Source organism: Elaeis guineensis, chromosome 2 (genome assembly GCF_000442705.2).
Source record: "Elaeis guineensis isolate ETL-2024a chromosome 2, EG11, whole genome shotgun sequence".
Classification (NCBI taxonomy): domain Eukaryota; kingdom Viridiplantae; phylum Streptophyta; class Magnoliopsida; order Arecales; family Arecaceae; genus Elaeis; species Elaeis guineensis.
This window is the reverse complement of record NC_025994.2, coordinates 12759520-12769581: the sequence shown is the minus strand read 5'-3', so window position 1 is coordinate 12769581 and position 10062 is coordinate 12759520. Positions and strand designations below refer to the sequence as shown.

At 32.8% G+C, this 10062-nt stretch overlaps 1 long non-coding RNA gene across 1 annotated transcript; it reads left to right on the top strand.

Moving 5' to 3' along the window:
- Positions 1 to 2120: 2120 nt before the first annotated feature.
- Positions 2121 to 4182, top strand: LOC105060332 (uncharacterized). The gene is made up of 2 exons (XR_834415.4): positions 2121 to 2671; positions 3925 to 4182. It is a non-coding gene; the product is annotated as an uncharacterized lncRNA (long non-coding RNA).
- Positions 4183 to 10062: the final 5880 nt, after the last annotated feature.

The window sequence follows — 10062 nt, the reverse complement described above, 5'->3', positions numbered from 1 at the left end:
ATTTTTATTTAAATTAAAATTAAAATTTTTATTTTCTTAAAATTTAAAATTATAATTTTTATTTTTTTTCAATTCTTTTTTATGATATTTTTTATTTTTTTTTACATCAATTTTTTTCAGATATTTTTTAAAAAATAATTTGAAATGGGGATACTAATTTGAAATGATAAATTTTATTTTAATCAAAATTATAATTTTTTTATAAATTTAAAATTATAATTATAATTTTTATTTTATTTTTATTTTTTTTTGAGAAAAAATTAAAATCGTCAAATGAAATGGCGTTTTTTAAAACGTCATTTGGAATGACGTTTTCAAAAATGCCATTTAGAATGGCGTTTTCAAAAACGTCATTTCAAATGGTGTTTTCAAAAACGTCATTTCAAATGGTATTTTAAAAAATATTATTTGATTTGACGATTTTTTTTCCTCGTCTACGTGAAAAATGGGGAAAAAGGTGGATGACGTGGCCATCATAAAACGCCATTCAAAATGACGTTTGATCCTATTTGCATCAATCTGATAAATAAATTAAAAATTAGATTATTTTGATAAATAATTTTTTTTTAAATTAATTAGGTGAAGCACTCCAATATTCTTGTATCTGTAGACCACATCCCTATCAAATTTTTAATTGCTTTTACCAAAAAAAGGAAAAAAAAAAAAAAAAAAAAGGAAAACACTGGATGCTAATCACCTCTTACTTTACCAGGGACCTCACATTCTCCCCCCGCGTGCCAACAACTTATCACGCCTGTCATATTTTAAGGAGACAGGCAGGTAGGTATAGTTAGTTCATGGCTTGTTACTCTCATTTCATATGGAATTAATGCTAATGACCGCCACGTGTCATAGTGGGGGGGGGGATCGGTGCCAAACATGATGGGATCGATGAAGCAATGATTTTGATCGTGAATCATTGATGGCATTCATGAGAGTTAGATGTGGATGATGATGGTGATAATAGTGCTGCAATAGTGGAGGCAACAAATTAAGGTGGGGGTGGGTGAGATATGATGGTGGTGCTCAAGGGCATACAGGTGTGAATTTATGTGTGCTAGCGATAGGCTCTGTAGCAGGTTCGCCTTGAATAGCTAAAAAATATCTTAAATATTATATTTTTTTTTGTTAGTTGGAAAAAATGTACAATACTAATATTGTTTTACTCATCATAAAAGCTCGTAGAAGAAGATGATAGAAAGCAGAAGAGGGAAAATGAATCCATGCAAATACCAGTTCACGCCACTAAAGCAAAATAGAAGCAGTGCAATACCGAAGTCTCTACTATTAAAATAAAATAGTAGTAAAAAAAGATGGGTAAAATAAAAGCATTTGTGCCCTAACTTGGTTCCAGAGCAATTTCTACGTAGGTTTTCAGCAAACCGCAATCTTGAATCTTTAAACTATAGTCCGGTGGCATGACCCCTAACTTAGCAGTAATTTCTTGCAGCATAATTTTTGAAAAAAATTTAATTAGATTTATTTCTGCAGTTACAATAAGTTGTCAAATTAGTATTATAATAGCATATTTTATCTGATTTTCTCAAACCAAATAAAATTAATCATAACAAATGGAAAAAATTCATAGACTATTGGCAAACAATGCTTGCCGTGGTATCAAGTTCAATTATAATTTCAAAATATCTATAGAAAATTAAATCGAGCAATCGATTTAATCTTTAATAAAATCATGACTAAATCAATACCTATAAATTTTGATTAACTTTAAATTAGCACCATAATATCAATGAACAAATATTTTTTTTCAATTAGATGACATTTAACATAGGGAACATAAAAAATATATAAAATGTTATCAAGCAATTTTTAGAATAATAAAGTAAATCTAGTTATATAAGAAAGTAAATCTAGTTATATGCAGCTACCCTTATATTGGAAAATATTAGGCCAGCCACATAATAAGCAAAATATTCCTTTTATGTGGTTATCCTCGCAATCCTTTTATGCGGTTGACCTCATAAAAGAATATGGAGACATCTGTATGAAAAGCAAATAATTTTTTTTATACAAATGTCCTCATATTTCTCTTTATATGAACTTATCTTATTTCAAAAAAATCCTAATCATTTATTTCTTCACGGACTCTCTCTTATCTCTCTCTTACTATTGCTTCCTTCTTCTTTTCCAACCCCCTCCCCTCCTTTCCTTCACTGGTTCATCCTTTCCTCCTCTTATTTCCTTCTCTCTTATTTGCCCGATGACTCGCTATTTTCTTAACCCCACCTCCATCCCATTCTCCACCCCAGCCCAATTCGGTCTTCCATCTCTCCTCCTCCTTCCCCCTATGCATTAACCCTAACTCCACCACCTCTCTTTAGATCCCATCTCCCTCTCTTTCTTCTAAGCTTTCCACCTATTTTTAGGTCCCCTCCACCCCATCGTATTTGGTCATGCCGGTCCAACACCTCTTGATTGACGGTCTACATCATGCCTATTATTCATGCTCTCAAGCTAAATTTCTCTAACTCTTATTTTTCTTTTCGATTCCACTTTTCTATTTACTTCCTCTTATATTTTATTTTTTCTTCTTTTTCTTTATTTCCTCCATCACAAATTTTATTTTTTCTCTTTTTATGCTAGTCGGCTGCCTCTTACTGATTTCTTTCAAAGTCGATGGCTTACGCCATGCCAACTCTCAATCCCCTCTAAGGTATGCTTTTTTGACTCTTTTTTCTTTTTTTGATTTTACTTTCCGATTTGCGTCTCATATTTCTATTTTTTATTTTTCTCTTCTTTCTCCCACTACAAACTCTTAACTCTAACTCTAATTGGAGTCCTAACCCTTTAATTTTTTCTTTCTTCTCTTCCTAATATAATCCATCGACCTACCTCTTCCTTCATTTTTTTTCCTTTATCTCATTTTTTTTTCATCTCTTTCATTGTACCATTCTCTACAACCTTAACCCTAATCTTTAGCCCTAATCCTAATATGACCCTTAATCCTAACCCTACCTAAGCCTATAACCCACAATCCAATAACCGCCAACCCACAACCACACCCAATAACCCACTAACCCAAACTTATTTTATTTACTTGTTAACCTGCTAATCCATATCCAAAACCCATCTACCCAGATCCATCAACCCACTAACCCAAACCATCAATATTAACCCATTAACCATTTTTTCCTCCCAATTCGGTAACCTATTGCCAAATTCACCAGCATTGTTTATCCTTTCTATCCAATCCCTAACACTATTGTTTTTCCTTCTTTCACTATAGTTCTTTTCCCTCTTTATTCTGAATCCCTAAATCAGAATAAAAGCATGCTGTATCCACAGCGACACTCTCATTCTTGAGAGCGAAAGGCTACTATATCCATAGCAGCAACCCTCAATTTTTTTTCTCGGTCAATTCTCTTTCAGTTTCTTTTTGATGGTCAACAAAATAGAGATGGAAGGCTGCCATGTCTATGGCAGCAACTATCCTAAATCATTCTCTCACATGATATATCTCTGTACCCACTTATGAGAAATTTTTTCTTGTATGCTACTCTAAAGGATTAAAAGGCCACTAGATGTTTGGTGGCAACCTCCTGACATGCTAATGAGAGACGAACAAATAAAAACAAAATCCTACCCTCTCCGAACAGCTCTTCTTAACATGATGACTGTGAACTATGGTTCTATATTCTTAAATATAGAAAAAGTTTAATTAGACCTAGATAGGATCCATTCAGTCCGTACCTTCTCTCTCCATCAATGTAAACCTTTTCCATTTCATAGTGTCCTCTTAATGCTGAATATCCTTTTTTCTATAAAACTAAATCTCTTATCTCTTAAATAGGTAAGGAGAGTTTCTATCTTGTTGATTTAATAGTTTGCTAAATTGGAGGATGATATGGGCAATAACATAGTACAAAACAACCAAAAAAATATTAAGATGGCATTTGTCTCTAACAGCCAGCCAAGCATCACATGCTGATGGAGTTGATGGAACCAATATCATCGACTGAGCTGATGGAACCACTATCCAATAGAGTTTGTTTTCATTACATAAATGGGTAGTATACCTTTTACTGTTCTTTTTGTATTTCTCACCTTTCCTTTTCTTTTTTGATTCCTCACTATATACTATAGTGAAGCAGAATTGAATGGCTAATGTGCCTTTTTTTTTTTTTTTTCCTTTCATGTAACATTCCAACCATTCTTTTTTGCGTCCTTTGTGCATTATAATTCTATAGAATTAAATGGCCAATGCACTTTTTTCCTTTCCATATAACATTCTAATTGATGAAAGCCATTAAAAAAAAAAGCAGGAGTCTATCTTTTCTTTTACTCATGTGCACGTAGCTTTATAAAAATAGCGACATATATTGCCATGAGAGAGTTCTAAACTCTTCTTTCATGTATTAGATTCGATAGATAACTGTGATAGCTCTTTTGATATTTGAGAATTATAGTTTCATTTGGTGCATTATGATTCTATTTGATCAGGAGTCTCAAACTGCAGAGTATATCCTAGCATACAAGACAAACTTTAGAATCCATATTTGCTAGGCATCACTTGCATTGACAACTTTTATTTTATTTTCCAAGTTCTTTTATGCATAAAATGAGTTCTATTGAGTAAGACTTCTTCTGTGATTCATCTCTAACTATAACTTTCCGTAACGTCCTTCATTTTCTATCGTATGTATTGTACATGCAATATTTTAATTTCTAGATATTGAGTATGTCTTAAGTTTTTTGTAATGTTCTTGGAGCAGAGCGAGGGAAGTCAATGAAACAGAGACAGAAATATCCCTCTTAGGATGCTATGTACATTTTATATGGGTTATATGGTTTGTTAGTCAAGTACATAGGGCAATGCCATCATGGATTGGGCTCTAACCTTATTATTTTAGAATACCAATTCGAATCCAAATCGATGTACTCTATCATATAATCCTTGTAATCCTAAAAGAAGAGGAGAGTTGGGTATTCTAGAAATTGGATATACCATGGACTATGATTTGAGAGGAAATATTATACTCTATAATTTTTAATTTTCTATATTAGAACTTCTACGTCATCTTTATTCATGGATTTAGGTCAATAGATCGAACCATATTTATATTGTAGTTTTAGCTATTTTCTTTTTTCTTCTTGCTCTTTACCTATTATAATATTGAATAATAAAGATACAACATTTCTTCGAAAAGATAATTATGATATCTTTTTTTGAAAGATTTCCACGATCCAAAGGTATTATGATCAACTAAACTCTCCCTTCAATATCTGTCTCTAAGTAACGTTATAGGATGCCGGTAACAAGGAACTGAGGCCAAATTAAGAAAGACTAAGGCAACCAGCCCAATAATCAAGGCACAGAGCCGAAGCTAGGAGAAATCCAATCAAGATTGCACATCATAGCAGCCCAGCTACAAGATGCAAGAATAAGGTTAAAAAATAGATCAAATATGAGTCAGATACTAATATATTTATATCTATATTTATTTTATTTAATAAATATAGATATAGATATAAATATTAGTTAGATATAAAAATTTATATTTATATTTATTTTAAATGGATACGGATGTAAATTAACTACTAAATATATGATATAAATTAAATGATTAAACTTTATGACCACAAAATCAAATATATTACTAAATAAATGATAAATCAAGTTAGTAGCATATTAATCTTTAAAAATTTTAGAGTGCTATATAAAATTAAATAGGACTACAAATAAAATCAATTATTCGGATATGGATTAGATAGTTATCTATTCATATCCATGTCTGTTTTTTTTTAACTTATATGGATGCGCATACAGATATTAGTTAGATGCTTAAATTTTTATCTATATTTAAATATATTTGGATATGAAAGTAGATTCAAACAGATATTATCCTGATTCATTTTCATCTCTCAGCAGGAATTAAGGACCAACTCAAAAGTGAGATAATTCTTTTTGGTGGCAACTCATCAACGCAATGGCCCAGCCCACATATAGAAAACTAGACAGGAGGACGATTGAAATTCTTAATAAATTATATGGAAATATACAAAAAAGTTGGGAAAGGAAGGCAAAAATTGATTTGCATCTTCTTTTGTCATGTAATCTTTTTATTTTTTGTGCCGTCAAAGGCTTTGCCAAATTAGTATTAACATTCCTCAAAGACAAAATATTAGATCAATCTATATGAACCAGCTCTATGGTAGCTTCAGGGTAGTTCTCAGCCCAAATCTCATGTTTGTGATACAAGACTACTTTAGCTAGCCAATTAATAGTCTGATTGGCTTCTAGAGAAATTTTTTGTATACCACATTTAGTGTAAAAAAATTACATCGTATTATTTGATTGGATCACGTAGCCATCACTTTCTAATACACATTTAATACGTGCAGTTCTATTTTTTTATTTAAAATTTTAAATAATAAAAATATCTCTTTTTTTAAAAAAATTATGACATTCTGCGGTTAAATTATGATTTCTTGCACAGAATGTCATAATTATTTTTCAAAAATCATAAAAAGAGAAAGATATTTTTATCATTAAAAATTTATAAATTTTTTAAATAATAAAAATATCCTTCTATTCTTTATGACATTTTATGACAAAATTATGGTATATTTTACGGAAAGTCATAATTTGATCGCAGAATATCATAATATGGTTACAAGATATCATAATTTTTTTTGAAAGAGGAGAAGTATTTTCGTCATTCAAAATTTCAAATGAAAAAATAAAATTATAGAGATTAAATATATATTGAAAAATGATGGCTACGTAGCCTAATTAGGTGGGATGGTGTATCTTTTTTTTATCAGATTTGGTGTACAAAGAATTTTCTTCGACTTCTAAACACATGCAAAATACCAACACGGAGAATAAAACTTAATCTACCTTATTTGTTACCTCAAGTAACTTGCTCCTGTATTCTCTGTCTCCGAGGCTAATGATTGCCAAAAACTATGAAGCTCAGATAAGGGAACCACCTTATTATTCTATAAACCTAGCAGAGGAACATTTAAAATGGCATGCTGCTCCCCTCACTCTTTGCTTTTGAAGGAAAAAAAAAAAAGGGTGAAACATGAAAGAGTACTTATTATGATGAACAACAATGTAAGTTTTGGGTGGTTGAGGTACGTGGTGCTTAATTAAGGGCCTGTTTGAATCCAATGGTAAACCTTATATGTGTGTGCAATAGTGATGGACTCGTTTGAAGCTTAAAAACTAGTTTAATCAGGGAAGCTCTCAAATTGCAAAATCTATTTCAATACATAACACGAACTTCAGAGTCCCAATCTTAAGACATCTCTTATAATCTGCAACTCTTTTCTTTCTTTCTTTTTATTTTTTTCCATGACCTTCTGTGTATCTTTTCTTCTCACGAGTCCTATGCATCTCACACTCAAAATTTTATTTCTGAATATAAGTACTAAAATTCAATATTTAGATGATTATGATATTTCAATTTTCTTTTAAGATTCAATAATCCAAGATGAAATTCCTTGATCAGGAAACCACTGTTTTTGAGTAGCGCTATGGAGTGTTGGTTATCTGCACTTTTACTCCCATCAGTCTCTCTCTCTCTCTCCTTCCTTCTCCTTTGAGATTTTTAACATGAGGACTTCCTGAAGGATCACCAAACGTAATACTGCTCTCACCAAAGCGCACTTTAAGTGGAGAGTTTTGATTGAAAAGCATTCCTCCAGTACTGATTGCAAACACCCCTCTCTTTCTTTCTCAATAACTCTGTCATTTGATATAATTAATCATTCCCTTCTAGCAAACTATCTAGTTTGAATGTTGCAAGGCAAAGATCACGTCTAGCAATTTTCCAGTCTCGAAAAACTACAACTAGCATGTTTCAAGGAGCAAGGGCTACTTTTCATCAAAAAGAAAGGGCCACATCATGCCGTCACATGAAAATGGCAGGACTAAAAGCAAACATTGTGAGGCAATGAATTTGGCCATGCGAGAATCTAATGGCATATCGTTTAGAGATTTTTCCTTTTGACTCTTAGAACACAGGACAAAGAAAATCAAGTTACTGATGGTCCATTTCCTACAGGAAATAAACATGATTGTAAGCTAAAGGGAAAAAACATAAACATCGTGTTCATATATGATAATTGGTACTTGGCGTAGGAGGGACGGTGGTTGAAAGTGAAGGAGAACTCTCACTTATATAGGAAAGGGATCACCCGTTCCATGTGAAGCATTTTTGGATCGAAATTCAGAGAGATAAAATCATGAGGCCTATAGATCAGAGAGGACAATATCTCGCGTAGGGGATACTTATAAGATTGTGGTATGCTTCTTCTATTCGTATACGGACTCCTTCTTGATTAAAGGTGCTGTGGTAAAAATAAGGAGGGCAGAAATAACATAATACTAAAACCATGATATAATAATAGAACATCAAAACCAACAATTGAAAGGGAGCTACCCTATTTTCGGGTGCAACATGTAAGGTGGTTGCATATTTCAGTTTCACATGATAACATTTGATCTTGCCCCCTCGTTTAAAAGATTCAGTGTAATACTATGTTACATCATTTCATGGTTGACTATATTATATGTAACTCTAATGTCATGGTAGCAACTAAATCTTACCATATCTAGCAATCAAAAGTGGAAGTAATCAAACGTTCTAGGGCTTGTCTAGTAGTCAATTCTATCGTTAATATATTTTTACACCCACAACGTTATTAGGTGGTTGACAAGAGCATACACTGCTGCAATGTCATGGCATCAAATCCAACTTGAGGCTTGGCTGGAAGTCAATTCTATCGTCAATATATTTTTACACCCATAACGTTATTAGGTGGTTGGCAAGAGCATGCACTGCTGTAATGTCATGGCATCAAATCCAACTTGACTATGAATAGAGAACAATCAAACCATGCAGTGCTTATCTAGAAAATGATAGATATTGTCAACTTATTTTGATTGCACCTATAAGTTATAGGTCAAAATCTCTTGGCAGCCAATATGATGCTCTTCAGCTCTTGACCTTTCTATTGTTTTAATGGTATTCATTGGCCTTCTCAGCTCATCTAGATGACAATTAAGCCTATGAAGGTGACATCTAAAACGTCCACTACATTATTGACCCATTGCTATGTGGATGACACTACTCTGAGTTCCTGTCTTTGAGCCTATCATCACATCATTGCTGACAAACGGATAAATGTGTTCAGCTATTAAAGAAATTTTCTAAGTGCATGATTGATATTATTCGGCAAGCTTTAAGCCAAAACATATTTCAATTTGGTTACTGATATGGATTTGACATCCACACCAAATGCCAAAACCTATCTCAATTTGTAGGGAAGTTGAAATGTCTTTTGACAATGATATAAAACCATATCAAATGCTCTAAACGCCCGATAGTCTTTGGGTTTTATAGATCTTTAGAATATAGCTTCCTTTTAATCTAGTTGGACTCGCTGGTTTATATTAAATTATGTGATGATAAACATGCTAGCCAGGTCAAGTCGATGGGTTGAAGAGACCTTCAAGTGTAGGGATGGGTCAACAGTGTCAAGGTGCCAAATGGAGTGCTGAAGGTGACTTGGCATCAGAACTAGACTGCGAAATAAGGTTTCGTGACACGATTTGGTTGGGGAGGCAAGGATTGGACAGCATGGTTTCATGTGTGGCTGCTGACTTCATTCATTTATTTGCTACTTCCAAAAAGATTACCTCCCATCGTGGGCAATTGTGAATCTACAACCAGATTTAAAATGCCACTGAAAATACTAATGATCTTTGGAAAAAAAAAAAAAAAAAAAAAAACATGGCAAGGAGAAGAGCAACAATATGGATGGTGAGATACATACAAGGCTGATGAAGATATCAAAATTTAATTTTGAAACTTGTAAGTTATTATATAAGGAACCACATGAATTTCTGTGCAAGTCTCTTCAAAGTAATTTTTTGTAAATGAAATGCCAATCATTCTAATTTTTCTTTCTTAAGAAATATCAACTTTTTCGAAATAATCAACTAATGCATAGCTCTCAATAACCTCTTCTGGCCACCCTGTGCTTGTGCAACTGGGGCATCATCCATGCCGAGCGCATGGCTCTCATGCACCA